Source organism: Lygodium microphyllum, chromosome 24 (genome assembly GCF_053477565.2).
Source record: "Lygodium microphyllum isolate KBCC chromosome 24, Lygodium_microphyllum_v1.1.10, whole genome shotgun sequence".
Classification (NCBI taxonomy): Eukaryota; Viridiplantae; Streptophyta; class Polypodiopsida; order Schizaeales; family Lygodiaceae; genus Lygodium; species Lygodium microphyllum.
The window spans coordinates 2,153,786-2,174,234 of NC_141158.1; positions in this window are offsets into that span (position 1 = coordinate 2,153,786).

Consider the following 20,449-nt stretch of genomic DNA (forward strand, 5'->3'; position numbering starts at 1 on the left):
CCTACCAATCTATTGCTAAAATGGCTCCTGAAGAAGAATCCTCAACAAAGATGACTTGCTTGGTGAAGACAACCTAGGTAGTACTGAGTCTAGTAAGGTCATGAATAGAGAGAAGTGGAAAGCTAAAATCCATTCAACACAGCTAAGACTTCTGAAATGGAGCTTGATGAATGGTCAGAATCCAAATAATAATAGCAAAGTGCTAGTACCACTAATAGCAAATGTCACCAATAGTGACACACAAATATCCTATAACAAATCTCTTCAAGGAGTCATATGACTTGAAGTACCATTGCCAATAAGCGAAGGCCTCTCTCTAGCAGATGAAGAAGACTCCTTCATCTCATGGATGTGAAGAAACATGGACTCATGTGTAACAATAGCTGGTGTAGAAGTAGAGGAGGGCTTAGATGTTTTAGCTCCATCCTTTGCTCTTGAATGAAGGCGAGGATACTCCTTCCAACACTTCTCCTTGAGATGAGTTTCCTTCCTACAGTGTGGGAATTTAGGCTTCTTTTAATCTATGTCAAGCCGGAGGAAGACTCCAAAGGTTTAACCTGCTTCTTGTTCTTGTTCTTGGTCTTCCCATCCTTCTTGGTTGGTTTTTGTAATCCACGAAGGACTGATCATTTTGATTCATTGAATTAGAAAAATGTTGTGAGAGTGCAGAAACACAAGCATGGAGAGAGAAGGATTCTCTTTGTATTCAGCTTCCATTCAGAGTTCAGTTTAGATTTTCTCCATTCATTGTCTTCTTTCATTGTAGTCTTTCTCTTTCCATCTCTCTCCATGTTTATGTTTCCTCTTTTCTTGCTTACTTTCACATGGTATCATCATCAAAGTGAGGACTCATAGTTTCTACAAAGAGAATACCACATTCAACTTACCATTTGGAGAAGATCCATCATGAAAAACATAGATTTTTTTCCTTGTTTGTTGGGGCTTTTCAAAGTGTATGAGTCATCCACAACTTCTCTTTATAGGGTGTAGCTAATTTTTGCTCCATTCAATTAGCTCAAACCTAAAACATAGGAGTTTTTTGTGTGTTTACAAGTATCTCAAAAGATTTATGGAGTACTAATTTGATACATTTGATGACTTAGATGCATAGACTATTTAGTCTTCCTTTGATAGGTGGTCCATCAATGAGACTCTTACCCTTCCTTTGTATGAAATCCTTTGAGGTAGCCTTCCATAGCTACATCCATTTCCAATTGTCCTCCATCTATCCCATAGGTTCAATCCCATCGCCCACCATCTCCTCTAGTGGTTTCATTGTACCTCCCATCTATTTTAGAGGGAAATGATATCAATGATGGGGCTATGGATTCTTTATTCCATTTTCTTTCAGAGAGGGATTCCTAAGATCATGAGGAGCTTCTTCATTGATGAAATTGATCAACATTGGAGCTTCTTCAACCACCCTTGGATCCATTCCACCTTCTTTGGCCTTTAGCCACATCTAGGATTTGAGAGGGGATGCTAGCAATCATGTGTCGTGCATAGTCATCTCTTGCCTATGAGCCTCACTATGAATCAAACAAGGATATTAGGAGCTTTGAAACTTAGTCTATCGTGTGTTTTGATGGAGCATGTAGATCTTTCTAGAGCATACATTTCTTTTTAGTAGGATTTAGGAGTGTTCACACTAGTTGATTATTTTCTAGCTTAGTGAATTTCTTTTTTAGTGGGTTTGGTTTTTGTTCACATTGATTGGGAAGGAGAGACTTGCATTTATGATGGCAATTAGAATCTTGTTGATTAATTTATTATATTTGATTAGTTGCCTAATATTTTTGATCCCTACAAGTAGCAGTTTGCTAGTTTTGGCATATTTCATCTATTTATAGCTATCCTCCACACTGCCCATCATTCACAGGTTCATCCTTTGCAGGTTTTAGCACACTTTGACATATGGGGACCCTTCTTTGTCTTCTAATACTTCATTTCATCATCAAGATGATCTAGTGCCTTGACTCATGCCCTCAGCTATATGGAGGGATTGATCAGTCCCCTTTGTATTCAACTTTCAGATTTCAATGCAAGTTTTCTCCTTCCATTCTAGTCTTTCTCTTTCTTTCTCTCTCCATGTTTTCTATGTACTCTCACAAATGGATCCACAGTCTCTCACTAGTGCAACAATGTGATCAATGAGGATTTTCCATGAGTCCAAGTCCTAGAACAAAGTGATTTGTCGAATGAGGAACCTTCAATTTACTCTCAAATAGAAGTAGTTCAAACTTATAAAGCTTGTATCTGTAAACCCTAATATTTGGCATGTGTTTTCCCTAATATTAAATGTTGAACTTAGTGCTTTCAATGGCTAGAGATTTAGACATACATGTCTAAATGCATTTTACCCAATGTTTGCCTCAAACCCTTAGTAACACAATGACACTGCTACTGATAAGAAGTCCATTGGAGGCATATTAGCTAACATGCATGAAAGTTTCTTCTATAATTAAAGCTGATATTGTCATATATACAGTGATGCTATGTTGAATCCCTATTTGCATTATATAGGATTATCTATTATGATAAACTACATCAAAAGTAAAGATAAATACAATCTTTTGTTCTACTTTATCACATAGTTTTTGTTAAATTTTTTGACAAAAAGTATGCAATGTTCAAGAGAACAAGTGACTAACAGATGATTTTTGATACCAAGAAGTGCTTAAAAATAGCCAAAAATTACAAATATCAGGGGAAAAATAGACTTTGTCGAAGGCGGTGGTGGCAATCAGTACGATTTTAAGCGGCAAGTCCCTAAAGCAACGCTAGTGCTAAACTTCACGGAGAATCAAATGATGGTGGATGGTTGAGCTGGAGTTTTCCTAGATGCAAAACGACGCCAGGAATCCAACGCGTCTCAGATCTCAAGGTCGTTTGATCCCCCATTTAATCCCTGCAAGGTTCGGGGTTCTAAAGCAGCTACTAGATCTGGAAGCCAAGAAGAGCATGATGGATCTTAGCTTTGTAGATTTCGATGCCACGGAGCCACTCGTCTAGATGGATCTCGAATCCGATGTCGTTTGCCCCTCCAAAAGCAAAAAAACCACTTGCCGGAAGTGTGAAAGCAAAGGGCATGAACTAGATAATTTGATTAAGAGCTTAAAAGCTCTTAACAAAGAGCTTAATGCTCACGAAATGAAACATTGGGGGGGGGGGGGGGTTGGTTTTTTTGCACCCCATTTTTCCCCCATTCTTCATCATTTTCTAATCGGTGGAAGCAGGAGGAATCCTCTTGGCCCTGAGATGCTTCTATCCTTTGGTCTCCATTGCCATAAACAGATCAAGGAATGATGCACTGAGCAAAGAGGTAAAAAACCAGTCTTTCTCTCTCCTTCCTCTCTCTCTAGCATAGAGCAATTCATGTGCAAGAAATCAAGAAGAAGAGGGGTTGAAGAATGCTTGTCCGGCTGTGGGTGATCGGATTGCTTCAAGATGAAGAGGAGGCTGAGGAAAGAGGTTCAGCACTGAAGAATGGTTGCTGGTCGGTCCGTGGGCTACCCATAATAATTATTAGAAAACCCGCAACATGCAAGACATGCGGTATGCTCCAATTTCACAAAGAAATTTGATTGTTTTTGTTGTTTCATAGTCCAAATGTTGTTCATATGCAATGAATTTTTGTTCGAACCTTGTTTACATCATGTTTGAGGATTGTAACTACAAAAATTTAGAACCCGTAATGATTTAGAGCCGTTATTAATTCTTTAAAATCCGTAAAATATCATTTTTAATGGAAATTAGTGGTTTTTTCGATTTTGAGTTGGGAAAAAGGAGTGAAAATGAAATAAACTCAGATAAAATGTTAATTTTCAGTCAAAATAATAAGCCAATACAAATAAATCAGAAAATACCTATTTTTCATGAATAATAAATAGAAAAAAATAGTGAAAAATTAAGAAAATTGAGATTTTCGCGCTAAAAAAATATGAAAAAATAAGATTTATGTGCATGAATGTTTGGCGAGGTTAAAGCATGAGGTCAAGCCTCAGTTTGGCCTCGTCCTTTGTGTTATAGTACGTGTTTATTGGATTTTTACATACAAAAATGATACAAAACAACCATTTACACCTATGCATCGTAGCAACACCTAAACGGTGAGGGGGGGAGGAAGTTTGTGCAACAATCTAATTGCTGAAAAGATACAAATTCTGATTTCTCTCTTTGTGCATAGCATTTAGGGATCGTTTCATAATTAAATATAGGCGACTAGTAGCACAGAAGTTCTGGTGCTAATCCCTAAAGCAGTGCAGCACGTGATGCTTAGTTAAAATTCATGAAAATGCTGTTTTTCGCACCTCACATGGCTAGTTTTTTAATCATAAAATGGTTGTGCACAATCGTCATACACCTTGCATCAAGCATGCCATGTGGTATCTCCTGGAATGCATTGCAATTGATTGATAAACTTTAACCAAGGCTGAGAGGACAAGAAACCCAAGCTGTAAGTTTAGACGGGTGCTTCCATTGGGGAAAGTTTTGTGAGGCAAATCAAAATCTCCTGGAACATTGAATTATGAAAGAGTGAAGTTTGTACGAATGTTATATGTGTTAGCGATGCATCTTGGGGCCAATCCTTGAGGTGTATGAGAGTCACAGTAGAGCCGCGGCATACAGCCGAGAGGTGCTTCCCTATGTGTGTATTACGAGGCATTATGCCTATAAGTTATGGGATCTCCGTCTAAGGAGAAGGGAAGGTGAACGTTGGACTACATATTGGATACAAATGCAAAATCGTCATAAGCATTTAGTGCAAAGTGAGTCTTAGACGCTTCTGGCCCGTGAGGCCATGTGGTGGGGTTGTCTGTCATATGCATGAGGTCCGGCTAGTACTATAGCTAGTGCCGGCTCATTTTAGGTACCATCAGCGGTGCGTCTGTCGAGAGCTGCCTATAAGTGGTGGTTTTCGAATCTTGGTCTTATAAGGGACCTGTTAGCTTTATTATATAGTTGATAGCTGCCTTGAAGAGGTGGATGCTAAAATAGGCGGATTAAAGTTCCAGCCATGAGCATGATGATGAAACCAAGGAATCCCTGTAACCCTAAAGATACCTTGTCCATTCTAAATGGTTTAGTGGGATCTTTGGCTAGAAATGTGGCCGATTACTTTACCCTTTGCCCTGAAAGTGACACCATGCTAGAGTTTGGGTCACAATGGGGAAATACCCATGGAGTAGCCATGAGAGATAGTCCATGGGAGCTAGAGGAAAGATTAGGGAGTAAAAGTGATGTTAGGATGGCACAGTCGTTTGTGATCCTCAAAAGCGATAAGTTTTTGAAGGAAAAGACCGTCATGCCATTAGTCAAAGTAATATATGCCTATGAGCAAGAGATATCTCTGATGCTAGGCCGTGATGCAATTGGGTTCCAAAGCGCAATTTTGCAAATCCATAAAGCATTGGACGATATCTACATATGTGGAAAACCCTTATCAGAAAGGAAGGTTCTATTAGGACCTACCTCCGATTCTAGGGAAACAATAACAAATGAGGATAGAATTACTAAAACAGCAACATGAAGCGATGGAGTAGACTCCTTAAGTGCATAGCATAGGACTCCCTAGACTACTCTGTGAGTTGGCAGAAAGGGATAGCAAGGATGATATTAACCTTCCTACACTAGCAAAGGTGGAAATGGAAGAGGTTGGAGACCCCAAGACACTAGAGTTAGGTCATGAATATGAGGATTTTAATGGCCCAGTACTGATCCCAAAGAAAAGGACTAAATTCCCTCCTCCTTATAGGGATCTCCTAGGGTTTCATGGGCTGGTTAAAGAGGATCCGATGGTGCATTTATGAGAATACGCCCTAACTTGCCTTGCAAGTGGGTTCAATGATATTCATCGGATGCTCGTATTCTCAAGTACCCTAAAGGGAGAGGCTAGAAAATGGTATTGGAGCCTCCCAAGGGGGTCTATTAAATCCTTTGAGGAGTTGAGTGATCGATTTTTAGATGAATATGAGAAGAATGTGCCTATGACCCAAGTTTTAGGGCAGTTGAAGCAGATTAAGCAAGAGTCCTATCCTTTTGTTAAAGAATACGTTAGAGCCTTTGATGATATTTTGAGGCTTTGTCCAAGAAGAGCTACTGCATTGCCAAGTGATGTGCTATGTGAGCTCTTTTTGAGTGGCTTAGAGATTAACATGCAAATCCAAGTGGGACTGTGGAATCCTAAGTCGTTAAGGGAAGCAAAGATACATGCCATTGATTATGAGGGACATATTCAGAGATGTTGGGAAAACTTTTGGAGTTTTCCGTGCTCAATACAAGTGCGTCCTAGCTTCCAACCATTTCTATAAGGAGATAGCTCACTTGTTGATACCAAGGTAGCCTATGAGAGGAACCTTGGTAGCCAAAATCTCCAAGCAGAAAATGGCAATAGTAGGGATAATATACCCCCTGGGGATAAAAAGATTCCAAGCCCAGTAAGTCCCATCAAGGCTTGCAACACTTCCATGAGAGGTAGTTGTGACTGTGGAATTGATAAAACCATTAGGTCTACAAGCTTAGATGAGCGTTCAATGAGTGGTTCTAGTTGTGCTCCTAGTAAGGCTCTTGAGAGACCTTTCCAATTTATAGATGAATCATGCTTTCGAGTAGATGCTATTCCTTTAATTAAAAGCATGGTTCCCATGGCTAAGCAGTTGTTGTAGAGTGGACAAAGGCAAGTAAAGACATCTCGTGTAGAGAAGATGCGGCATGCCATATCTCATCCCCTTGGTCGTCATTCAAACAAATCAATTGTCCCTGACATCATTAGGTTGATATATCTCATTCCCTTGGTCGTCATTCAAACGGATCGCTTGTCCCAACTTTCTAGTAACTCCTTCTACAAGGAGAATCATGGATTTATGATCATTCAACTCTTCTCTAGTTGGACCATTACATATGTCAATGATACGATCCAAACTAGACAGAGCTTTAGGCCTAGACCCATCACATAGATGCATCTCAGGGTGGTGGTCCCTATTGTCAGATGTTGCATTATGGCCTTTAGTGGCATCCTCTTGGGAATCCATCAAAGCATGTCCACATGCAATTCCTGGCCCTTCATTTGACACACCAACAGTATTTTTAGGGGTTTTGGGCCTCCAAACCCATCTCATATTCCTTTTCATATTCTTGGATTGCCTCATCTGCCCAGTATCCAAGAAGAGATTTCCATTATTATTGAGATATCAGTAGAAAGGCTTGGGCTAGTGAATCTACAAAGAGCGTAGATCAAGCTTTTAGCTAACTCGCATGAGTAGCATGAGGCCAGTCCTCCTATTTTATGCTATCCTGATTAGTTTGATAGGATGTGCTGTATATGCCAAGGAGATCATATATTGCATGGATTAGAATGAACTATCCATTTTAGGCCAAGAGGGCCAGTTAGTTTGCAGTGAAATGCTTGATTTCTTTAGGCCAAGAGGCCTAGTTGTTTTCAGGTTTTAATAATCTATCTCTTTAGGCCAAGAGGGCCAATTAGTTTGCAATGAAATGTGCTATTTCTTTAGGTCAAGAGGGCCCTATCTCTATTTGGTGCAGGTACATTTAATGTTTTGTTATTTTAGTGATTGCACCATACAGGTTAACGACGTCGCTAGAGGGAGCCTTTGCTGCGAAGAAGCTTCTTGTGGCCATTCCAGGTGGTTTCGTCCCCTTTTGGAGTTTTTCCCTTAAGCAATTAATGATATATGTGTGGGTGAGGGTTTTCTTTCTTGTTGGGGACCGACAATCAAGGCATGAAGTCCTAGGTTTAGGTTAGGTATGTCTGGGGGAGGTCTGAGTCATCATTGCCTCCTACAAGGCACTGTCAGGCATTGAAAGACTTGTTTTAGATGGGAGTTCTAGTGACCCTGTTCAATTGACCTGCTAGGCGGCCGTTCTAGGAGTTCCTCTTAGTTGTGAGGCAGTTAGAGAGGCCTACTAAAATAATGATGGAAAGAGACAAAACCCTCAAGATATGAAAGACAATATATGAATATACGAAGGTGTATAAAAAGGGGTTTTAACCCCTTTAACAAAAGAAAAGAAAGAAAAATCCTTGAGATGTTGTTTATCGCCTTGCGAAGACCTGGTAGGTTTGTGGGGACGAGTAAGACCCAGGCAATGCCTTGTCTTCCTTGGGGTGACATCTTACCATAAAATAAAGAAAATAAAAGAAGATTGGAGTAAAAATAAAAGTGAGCGTTAGGAAAGGATTAAGTGTTACCTTGCGAGGGCTTGCTAGGTTTTTGGGTACCGAGACAGGACCTGAGACCGATGCCCTATTCTCCTTGGGTCACTACGCTCAGCTCCCTCTTTTTTACATGCCCGAGTATGGACAATCAGGTGCTAAAAGAAACTATTTCTTGATCAGGCTATAGGAGTCCTCGTCTAGTAGGAGCTCCTAGTTGAGTTGTCCTTAGTTAGGTAGGTAGTTCAGACCACCACTTAGGATGACCTCTTTGATCGTTCTTTTTAGCTTGGCTATGTTGGAGCACTTGGTTAGCAACTGGCTTCAGACTTTCTGTCAGATTATGCTGGGCCTACTCCTCGTGGATTTCATGTCTTGGTTTTGTTAGCAGGTAGGGTATGAGCTATGATGTGTTGTGTTGTGTATTTTTTTTATCAGCTTGATGCTCCTTTTTGTTGTTTATGTGTAGATCTATTCGTGGGATTTGAGGACTAAATCGCCCTATCTCGTGGTCGCCAATGATAGATGATTTTTTATGCCGAGAAGTCCTTAAAAATAGCCAAAAATTACGAATATCAGGGGAAAAATAGACTTCGTCGAAGGCGGCGGTGGCAATCAGTACGATTTTAAGCAGTAAGTCCCTAAAGCAATGCTAGTGCTAATCTTCATAGAGAATCAAATGATGGCAGATGGTTGAGCTGGAGTTTTCCTAGATACAAAACGACGTCAGGAATCCAACGCAAGTCTCAGATCTCAAGGTCGTTTGATCCCCCATTTAAACCCCATAAGGTTCAGGGTTGTGAAGCGGCTACTGGAATTGGAAGCCGAGAAGAGCGTGATGGAGCCCAACTTGGTAGATTTTGATGCCACGGAGCCACCCGTCTAGACGGATCTCGAATCCGATGTCGTTTGCCTCTCCAAAAGCAAAAAAACCACTTGTCGAAAGTGTGAAAGCAAAGGGCATGAACTAGATAATTTGATTAAGAGCTTAAAAGCTCTTAACAAAGAGCTTAATGCTCACGAAATGAAACATTGGGGGGGGGAGGGGGGCGTCAGTTTTTTTGCACCCCATTTTCCCCCATTCTTCATCATTTTCTGATTGGTGGAAGCAGGAGGAATCCTCTTGGCCCTGAGATGCTTCTATCCTTCGCCCTCCATCGCCATAAACGGATCAAGGAATGATGCACTGAGCAAAGAGATAAAAACCTAGTCTTTCTCTCTCCTCCCTCTCTCTCCTGCATAGAGGCAATTCATGTGCAAGAAATCAAGAAGAAGAGGGGCTGAAGAATGCTTGTCTGGATTGCTTCAAGATGAAGAGGAGGCTGAGGAAAGAGGTTCAGCACTGAAGAATGGTTGTTGGTCGTACCCATAATAATTATTAAAAAACTTGCAACACGCAAGACACGTGGTATGCTCCGATTTTACAAAGAAATTTGATTGTTTTTGTTGTTTCATGGTCCAAATGTTGTTCATATGCAATGAATTTTTGTTTGAACCTTTTTTACATCATGTTTGAGGGCTGTAACTATAGAAATATAGAACCCATAATGATTTAGAGCCATTATTAATTCTTTGAAACCTGTAAAATATCATTTTTAATAGAAATTAGTGGTTTTTTTATTTTGAGTTGGAAAAAAGGAGTGAAAATGGAATAAACTCAAAGAAAATGTTAAGTTTCAGTCAAAATAATAAGCCAATATAAATAAATAAGAAAATACCTATTTTTTATGAATAATAAATATGAAAAAATAGTAAAAAATAAAGAAAATTGGGATTTTTACGCTTAAAAATATGGAAAAATAAGATTTATATGCGTGAATGTTTGGCGCGGTTAAAGCATGGGGTCAAGCCTTAGCTAGTAGTAGAGAATTTTTTTGAAGGAGAGACAGCTGAAGCATTCATCACTCGGATTAAGAACCTATGCAACCAGTTGGCTGGTGCTGGGATACAAAAGACTAGCGAGTAGCTAGCTCGGAGGTGTCTTCGGATTTGTCCATAAAAGTTTGATGGACTAGTAACTATCCTTAATACTCAGGTGAGACCTCAAGCTTTGAGTTTTAAGGAGTTTTGTGCATTATTGCTGGAGGAGGAGTTGAGGTTGAAAACCTGAGAAGGAAGCAACAATGGAGATGCTGCATTCTCTACCAATGCAAAAGGCAAAGGTGGTTCCTCCACCAAAAATGATGGTGACAAAAAGAAGAAGTTTCAAGGAGAGTGCTTTTACTGCAAGAAGAAAGGACATGCAATTGCAGATTGTCATGTCAAGAAGGTATATGAAAAGAATGGTACCCTTAAAAGTAAAGGGAAAGAGATAGCCAATACGACTAAAGCAGAGTTGGAGTTATTCATGGCGACCATTGAGGAGGTGTGCTCCTCAGTGCAAGAACAATCTACCACTCACTCATGGGTGTTGGTTAGTGGGGCCTCCCATTTCATGACCAACAAAAAAGGTCTATACAGTTTTATGCAGTCTCTACAAGAATCCATCACTCTGACGGTTGGAAATGATGCAAAATGCCCTGCTATGGGCATAGGTACTATTTCATTTGTTGCTGCAAATGGTGATGTCAAAAAGCTTTCAAATGTGCTGTATGTTCTCGAAATTAGGAGAAATCTGTTATCAATTGCTGCCATAATTGATATTGGTCATGAAGTGAGGTTAAAGAAGACAAGTGCAGAAATTCTTGATAGTGATGGCAAAGTTGTTGGCAAAGGAGAAAGAAGGAACAACCTATATGAGCTATGTGCTCTTAAAACCATTGTTGGATTGGGCACAAGTAAGCTTTGGCATGAAAGGTTTGGACACATTGGATTTGCAGTGTTGAAGGAGATGCACAAGCAAGGTATGGTTGCTCACCTACCTGCAATGACTCAATTGAAGGAACCATGTGAAGCTTGTATGATGGGCAAGAAACATAGAAATGCATTTCCACAAGAAAGAAAGAATAGAGCACATGCTTCTCTAGAGTTGATGCATGCTGACTTGTGCAGAAATGCCTACACGGGCCTTGGGGGGATCTTCTTATTTTATGTTGATTGTTGACGACTACAATAGGAATATGTGGGTGTACTCCCTTTGTGATAAGGCTCAAGCTTTTGGTAAGTTTAAAGAATGGCTAACACTTGTTGAGAATGAAATAGGGAAAAGTGTGAAGAAATTTAGAACAGATGGTGGTGGTGAGTTCAAGTCAAAGGAGTTTGATGAAGACTTTTGCAAGAGCAAAGGTATCAAACGTCAATTGACGACGCCTCACACACCTTAGCAGCAGAATGGTGTTGTGAAACACAGGAATCGCACCATTGTGGAGATGGCAAGATGGATGCTAAAGGGCAAGGGATTGCCTAACCATTTTTGGGCTGAAGCTATTAATACTGTAGTCTACATTTTAAATCGGAGCTACATAAAGGCTCTCAAGGGAAAAACACCTCATGAGGCTTACATTGTAAGAAACCATCTATCTCACACTTTAGAATTTTTGGATGTGAATGTTATGCACATATTCTAGATGAGAAGAGAAACAAGTTACAACCAAAAAGTAAAAAATGTATCTTCTTGGGTTATAGTGATGAGTAGAAGGCTTACAAATTATATGACCAAGAGGCAAAGAAGATCATCGCGAGCCATGGTGTGGTGTTCAAGGAGCAGCTACATACAGTGGAGGAGAAGGCAAGTTCTTCCACTTTATCATCAAGTGACGAAGTAGTCTACTATGAACCTGTCCCGAGAGCTGTCCCTATCCTTAAGGAGGAGGAAGCATCATCTTCAGATGATGAGGAAGAAGTTCACCAACCTGACATCACCCCAATGGAAAAGCCATTGCCACGTTGGGTGAAGAAGCTCTATGACCACAATAATCCTATGCCCACATCTGTTGAGGAGAAGGCAGAGGGACCAAGGAGGTCTCAGAGAATAGAGGAGCAAAGGAGGGCTTCTGCTCTCATAGTCAATATGGCCTTGATGGTTGAGATTATGAGAGAAGTAAAGGAGCCAACTGACTTAGAAGAAGCACTTGTAGATCTAGCATGGAAGTCAGCTATGCAAGTTGAGTATGACAGCATAATGAAGAATGAAACTTGGGAGCTAGTGGATTGGCCAACAAAGCGAAAGGTTATTGGCACTAAGTGGATCTGGAAGGTAAAGTACAAGGCTGATGGTTCTTTAGAAAAGTACAAAGCTAGACTGGTTGCATAGGGTTTTTCACAAGTTGAAGGGTTTGATTTTCAAGAGTCATTTTCCACAACTACCAGAATGACCATCATTCGCACAGTACTTGCAGTGGCCGCCCAAAAGTAGTGGCCAGTTTACCAAATGGATGTTAAGTCAATGTTCTTAAATGGTGACCTCAAGGAGGAGGTACGTGGCTCAGCCACTAGGGTTTGAGGCCCCCCATTCTGAGAACAAAGTGTGTAAGCTGAAGAAGGCATTGTATGGGCTGCAATAAGCCCCCAGAGCATGGTACCAACGAATAGATAAGTTCTTTTTAAGCTTAAACTTAAAAAGATGTGCCTCAGATGCTAACTTGTATGTTTACAGAGATGGTGAAAAGTCTATAGTGATTGTCCTATATGTGGACAAACTTCTTATTACAGGTGACTATGAAGATATGATCAACCAAACTTGAAAGGCTTTGAGTTCTGAGTTTGAAATGATAGACTTGGGCTTACTGCACTATTGTTTGGGAATTGAAGTCTGGCAAGAGCCAAGAAAGATCTTCATCTCTCAGAAGTAGTATGCATGGGAGATCTTGAAGGCATTTGGCATGATTGAGTGCAAGGAGATAGCTACACCTATGGAGGTGAATGCAAAGTTATCCATTGAGGATGCATTAGGACTGGCAGACATTGGGAGGTACAGGAGGATGGTCGGTAGTCTGATCTACTTGTGTAATACAAGACCATATATCAATTTTGCTTTGGTGTTTTGCGCAAGTTCTCAAACAAACCTCATGAGAGTCATTGGAAGGCTGGGATGCAGGTGCTCAGATACTTGAAGGAAACTCTTGACTATGGTATCACATACAGTTCTGGAACTTCTTGTGGGGAATTGTGACTCAGATTGGGCAGGAGATAGTGATTTTAGGAAGTCAGTTTCTGGTTATTTTTTCTATTTGGGTTCAGGAAATTTCTCTTGGATTAGTAAGAAGCAGCCAACAGTGGCATTGTCTTCTACTGAAGTAGAGTACAAGGCAGCTTGTTTTGCTGCATGTGAAACAGTATGGTTGAGAAGTGCAGGATGAAGAACCAACTGTGCTAGGATGTGACAATCAGAGTTGCATTCCCATTGCCAAAAAATCCAGTGTTTTATGCATGTACCAAACATATAGAGATCCAGTATCACTATGTGCGTGATTTGATGGAGGATGGGATAGTGGAACTGGTTTACTATCCAACATAGGAGAATGGAATGGATATCTTCACTAAAGCACTTATGAAGGATCTGCTTCAAGTTCATCTTCAGAGACTCGGCATTGGGCCAAGTGTTGAGATTCAACAATCACACTCACTAAACAGCCTCTTTGTATGGAGCTTCAGGGCCAAGGACATGCAGGCTAACCTATCCCATATGCACAATGGTGCCTACTGTAGTTTCCTACTTTCCTATAAAGCATTGTACTTGCTTCCTTTTCTTAATGCAATGATAGTACTCTTTTTTTTTCAGTGAAGTGTCAATGTCATTGTCCACATACACAAGATTGTGTTTATGAGTCCAAGTCTCAATCTTGGAACCTAATTCACTTGTGTAACAAACAGTGTTTTTATCTTCTTCATCATGAGTCCACACTTCTCCTTTCATCCACCATAACTCACTGCCATGCTCTAGATCCCGCATGGTATCAGAGCATAGTCGGGCATGGCTCAGCTCGGCTTAGCTCTCCTCTACTCTCTCTCAGCTCATGATAATCTCTGGTCAGCTTAGTTCCATCCCATGACTTCATCTCCCAACTCTACCCTCACTGAAGCTTCCATGGCAGCCATAGCCAGCAGCACCCTATCAAATTGAGCTGCTTATATCTCACTCCACAGGTCAAATCTCTTGGAGCTTCCTTTTGGAAAAGTATTCCCCACTCACAAAGCTTCCCTGTATCACATCAATCCATGACATTTGGCTATCTGAAGCTCAGCATTGTGAAAATTCTCAATCTCTGCTCTGTGTCTGCCATAGCCAGACAGGACCTACCTCACTTGGAGCTTCCATAACTTCTCAACCAGGCCACTTCATCTCCTGATTCCTTCTAGGGGATTGTTCTCCTACTCAAGGTGCTTCACCTTGGCACATCAATCGACCAATTGCTGCGCCTTGACCCTGGCATTACGGAAATTCATCATCGCTGTCCTGAATCGTGCCGTGTCTGATCGAGCTGTCTGCGTGCACCGTACTGCCTACAATCTAATCGATTATCATGGGGCTTTGATAGCCCATGAAGTAAGCTTCCTAGACATGTAAAATTTTTTGAAAATGATCAAGTATAGCTTCTGCAATCTGAGAAAAACCAGGCCCTTGTCTCAAAAACCCTAATTCCACCATAGCCAAAATCTCCCAAAACTCATTTTTCTTTCATTTTCTCTCTCCTGACACTCAACCCAAGCCTCTGTCACTCTAATCCATTGACCCAGCATCAAATCAAGGAGGGGAAGGACCTGAGAAGATTGAAGAATGACCAAACGATCCCGAACAAGAAGAATCAAGCTCAACATCAACACTGACATAGTGTGTTTTCACACTGTCACTAACTGTGTCTCTTGACACACTGCATTCTGCTCTTCTACTGATAAAATCTCAGAATTCTAGTGTTGATTTGCTGTTGATCTTGCAACCTCAACATGGGAAAAGACTCTCCAAATGCTCGATTCAAAGGAGTCGGGTTTCACACTTGGCAAACCCGCATCAAGCTCATCTTGATGAAAAAGGGTCTTTGGGCCATCACAAATGGCAAAGAGAAGAAACCTCGGGACGTGGACCTTGCAACTACTTGGCAAAAGAATGATGACAGAGCCCAGGCCATTATCAAACTGGAGCTAGACGACAGTTATATCCACCATGTGGATAACTGTGAGACCTCACAGGATACATGGAAAAGACTTGACACCTTGTTCGGTGCACAATCTAAATCATCAAAGTATGGTCTCTTGATTGAGTTCTTCAGGCTTGAAATGAAGTCCAGCACATCACTTGCCACACATCTCAATTACATGGAAGGACTCCTAACCCAACTTGCAGGAATCAACATTAAAATGGATGAAGATGTTTGCATCGGTGTTCTACTTGAGAGTTTGCCTCCTGAATATAATAATGTATCAACAACTTTAATCAACATGCCAAATCCTGAACTTGTTGATATCCAGGCATCACTGTTAGAAGAGGAAAAGAAGCTAAAAACTAAGGAAGAACCAAGTACCTCTAGAGATGAGCATGCATTATATGTTGGCAATAGGTACAAAGGCAAGAAGGATCAGCTCTTCTATGACTTCTGCAAAAGAACCGGACACACCAAGAAGTTCTCCCATGCAAGAAAGAGATCCCAAAAGGCCTATCTAGTCGCAGTCAAAGAAGAGGAAGAAAATGGAACAAAGGAAGAAGAAGATGAAGATGAAGACCACCAGGATCGGAAGGACAAGACTCATCAGTCCTTCTACTCTCATAACTCTGATAGACTATTTTAAAGGCCTTGTACTTCCTTGCCCTAATGCTTCCTGCCATAAGCTTTGTAAACTCCTCATGTAACTTGGCATTACAGTCTCTGTACACTTTGTGAGGCCCCTGTTACAGCCTCTGGATGTCCATCATGTTTTGGTGCCCACACTTAGCCGTTTCTGCGACAGCCTCTGGTGTCTACCATGTTTGTGGTGTGCACACACTTTGCAGGTGGTTCTCATTACAGCCTCTACACACTTTGTGCCTTTCTAGTTGTGATTGAGGAGGGGTGTTGAGATTCAGCAATCACACTCACTAAATAGCCTCTTTGTATGGAGCTTCAGGGCCAAGGACATGCAGGCTAACCTATCCCATATGCACAATGGTGCCTACTGCAGTTTCCTCTTTCAGAGAAGTGTCAATGTCATTGTCCATATACACAAGATCGTGTTTATGAGTCCAAGTCTCAATCTTGGAAACTAATTCACTTGTGTAACAAACAGTGTCTTTATCTTCTTCATCATGAGTCCACACTTCTCCTTTCATCCACCATAACTCACTGCCATGCTCTAGATCCCGCATTTCTCACACCGAGGAGATAGTTCACCTATGGGTGGACATTGAGGGGGGGTGTTAGATATGCTCAATGCCCCACCCTCATAAGGTGCCACCAATGATCCATGGTGCTCAAAGTTGTAAGGCCCCCATTATAAGGAGAAGCCAAATGTGAGCCTGAACATTGGTTGAGTCCTAACTTGTATATCAGATGAGGTCTATGTGATTGGATGGCAAAAAGGTGACCATTGTGGGTCTAATCTTTGGGTTGAACCGAGTAGTTAATTTGGTAGCAACTTGAGGCACCTTGCATCGAGTTGCGGGCCCGATGATAAAGGGAATATTCCTTGGAATATCCCCTGGTCGACGCAAGTGGAGGCTCATATGGTAGATCGGTCATGCCGACCTAACCACCTTCATGGGCTATAAAAGCTAAACCTGTTCACAGCCATCGATCATCTATCTTTCACCCAGTTAGAGTTTTTTCAGCTATCCTTAAGCTCTTCACCTATCTTCTATCTAGATCACCATCTAAGCTTCACTGTGGAAGCCCACGATTGGAGAGAGCCATTTCTGTATCAGTTGTTTGGAGCTAAAGAAATTTTCTAATTCTCCTATTATCTGTTATGTACTCTCTATCTCTATCTCTTTCTTAGATTCTCTTCGCTGCAATGTGTAATTTTTACAAGGCTTGCGTAGCAGAATATCAAAATCCACTTCCTTTATGACTATGAAATTCATGGAGAATTGGATTCCCGCTAGCTTTAGAGGCCAATCCTTTAGGACTTCAAAAGGTCAAACCTTCATCCCATTTGCTAGAGTGACGTTGAACCGTGCGATTTTCACCAGCGGGTTTTCCCAAGCTTGCAAGACTTCATGGCTAAGTACACTAACCCTTGTCTCTGTGTCTACTATATCCTTTCTCATAGTATCCCCTAGGGCAATGATAGGTAAGACTACATGCATCTTAATACCTTCCCAAAAGGCATTCACTTGTGCCGACTTAAAAATTAGATTCAATGTTAGGCTTGGTATGTGTGTCATGGCATCTTGATCCAGAAAGTCTTGCAATTCATATTCATTACTTTTTTCTACCCATTGCTTCAATTCTTGCCCTAGTGTGGAGTTTTTCCTGAGCGATTTTCCCAGTGATATTGTCACCAGAGTTGATATTAGTGTGGCTAGCAATTTGCCATCCATCATTTCCCCCTCAACTACATGGGCTCCTTGCCAATGCTCTTGAGCTGTTTGCCTATTTGTGGCATTCTCATTCTTCCTATATAGCTATTCATGTGGTGGTGTTGCCTCTTTTTCTCTCAAGTATGTGGGAGAGACTGGTGGGCTCACCATTGAGAGTTCGTTAATCTCATCCTCAATGATAGGCTCAGCATCTTGCAAGTGAGCTTGGGCTTCTTTTATCCATTACTTGACTTTATCCATAGCCTTTAGCTACTAGTTGAGGTCAGGGTACTCTCCAACCCTAGCGTTTCCCTTCTCTCTCATCCTAGGAGTAGATGTTTCTGCTTCAACATTGGTTACCTATTTCCCTTTTGTTAATGTGGTCTCACTCTCGATCTTGACAGTTATTTTTGCCTCAGTCCACTTCTTCCTCCTTTGTTGGCTCTTCTTCCCTATAGAGGATGCATCCAAGTTGCTAGGTCCAGGTAATGAGATACTGACATGATTCGTTTGAGCTCATGTCATGACACTTACAAGGATAGGTGTGGCATCATTGTCAGGTGATTCAGCACAAAAGAGTCCCAACAGCATAGATGGTATGATTTCCAACCTAGTGGAGGATTTTCACATAGAGCAATTAGCAAATAGGTGCATGACTCCATATTTGAGACACCTCAAGTTGACCTTCTCTCTATTTTCTTGCTCCTTTTTAGGGCAGGGAGATGAGATATGCCCTATATGGCCACACATCCCACATGCTATGGGCTCTTGGTTCTGAGCTTCTCCTAGGTCTCTACCTCTCCCTTTTTCTAAGGCCATGACTGGCATAGGTCTATAGTCCATCAATATGGGATTACCCTCTTCATCATAAGAGATAAGGATTCACATATGAGTCTTCCTCTAGTGGTTCCTCCAAAAAGTGTGTTGGAGCTTTTCTTGATGGGTGGGTCATGATAGGTCTTCGCAATCTAGGGATTCCCATTGGGTTGATATCTATCCTCGGAGTGGCTAGCTTTGAATCGTTAAGTGTAGGTAGAGCCAAAGGGGCTCCCCTTCCAATATATGGCTGCTTGATTCCAGGATAGTATGGTTGAGTGTACGATTGTCGGTAAGGCAATCCTCTTGGAAACCAACAATACATGATGTCATGTCTGAATCTTCTGCAATTGGCATAAGGCCTTGATCTAGGATCCGGACATTCAAATGGCGGGTGGTTCCCTTTAGAGTGCACATATTCAGCATACACGTGTGGTTCCATTGCTCATGCCTGATGATGGCAAAAAGAAGAGCCTACATGATGTACTACATGTACCTTCTATTAACAAGAATTTACTATCGATCGAACAGATGGCAGAGAAAAGAATCTGCACGTCAAATTCCTTGCATTGATCATTTGGTCCTCTTCTTCATGGTCTTTGCTTGCTAGAGCATGGCAAGATCTATGGAGGACAGAAGATGAAGACAAGACTCATGTTGACATCAATAAAGAGAGACCAACTGTTACACAAGTGAATTAGGTTCCAAGATGGAAGCTTGGACTCATAAAAACAATCTTGTGTAATGGATTGTCAATGACAAAGACTGAAAGTACAAAGCATCATGATATTGTATTCATTCCATATGAAAGTGATAGTCAAGTACAATGCTTTATAGTAGCTGGGTAGCTACCATTCTGCACCACTGTGCTTATGGGATTCATGACCTCTTCCTAGACTACTTCTGATTTCCTTGCCTACTGCTCCATACAAAGAGGCATACAAATGGATGTGATTGCCAGATTCTCAACACCCCTCCTAAATCACAACTAGAAAAAGGCACAAAGTGTATAGAGGCTTTAGTAAGCACGACCTACAAAGTGTGGACACACCACAAACATGGTAAACATCCAGAGGCTGTTGCAGAAAAGGCTAAGTGTGGGTACCAAAAACATGGTGGACATTGAGAGGCTGTAAAAGGGGACTCACAAAGTGTATAGAGGCTATAATACATGGCTACATGAGGAGTTTACAAGCTTATGATAGGAGCATCAATGGCAAGTACATACAATAAAAAGGTCTAGTAAAAATTTGGATTAAGGACCGGTAGGCCATTGTGGTTTCCTTCATTTTTGGATTTTCTTTTAGCATAGATATTTTGGTCTCCATTCTCTGCCGCTTTCCTTGCATTGATCATTTGGTCCTCTTATTCATGGTCTTTTCTTGCTAGAGCATGGTAGGAGCTATGGAGGATGGAAGATGAAGACAAGACTCATGTTGACATAGACAAAGAGAGACCAATTGTTACACAAGTGAATTAGATGGAAGCTCGGACTCATAAAGACAATCTTGTGTAATGGACTAACAATGAAAAAGAAACTAAGTGAAATTAGGAAGTATCATGATATTATATTCATTCCATATGAAAGTGATAGTCAAGTACAATGCTTTATAGTAGCTTGGTAGGTACAATTCTGCACCACTCTGCTTATGGGATTCATGACCTCTTCCTAGATTTCTTGTGATTTCCTTGCCTACTGCTCCATACAAAGAGGCATACAAATGGATGTGATTGCAAGATTCTCAACACCCCTCCTCAATCACAACCAAAAAGTCACAAAGTGTATAGAGGCTTTAGTAAACACGATCTACAAAATGTGGACGCACCAGAAACATGGTAAACATCCAAGGGCTATCGCAGAAAAGGCTAACTGTAGGTACCAGAAACATGGTGGACATTGAGAGGCTGTAAATGGGGACTCATGAAGTGTAGAGAGGCTATAATGCCATGCTACATGAGGAGTTTACAAGCTTGTTATAGAGCATCAATTCCAAGTACATACAATAAAAAAGTCTAGTAGAAATTTGGGTCAAGGACTAGCAGGCCCTCGTGGTTTTCTTCATTTTTGGATTTTATTTTAGCATAGATATTTT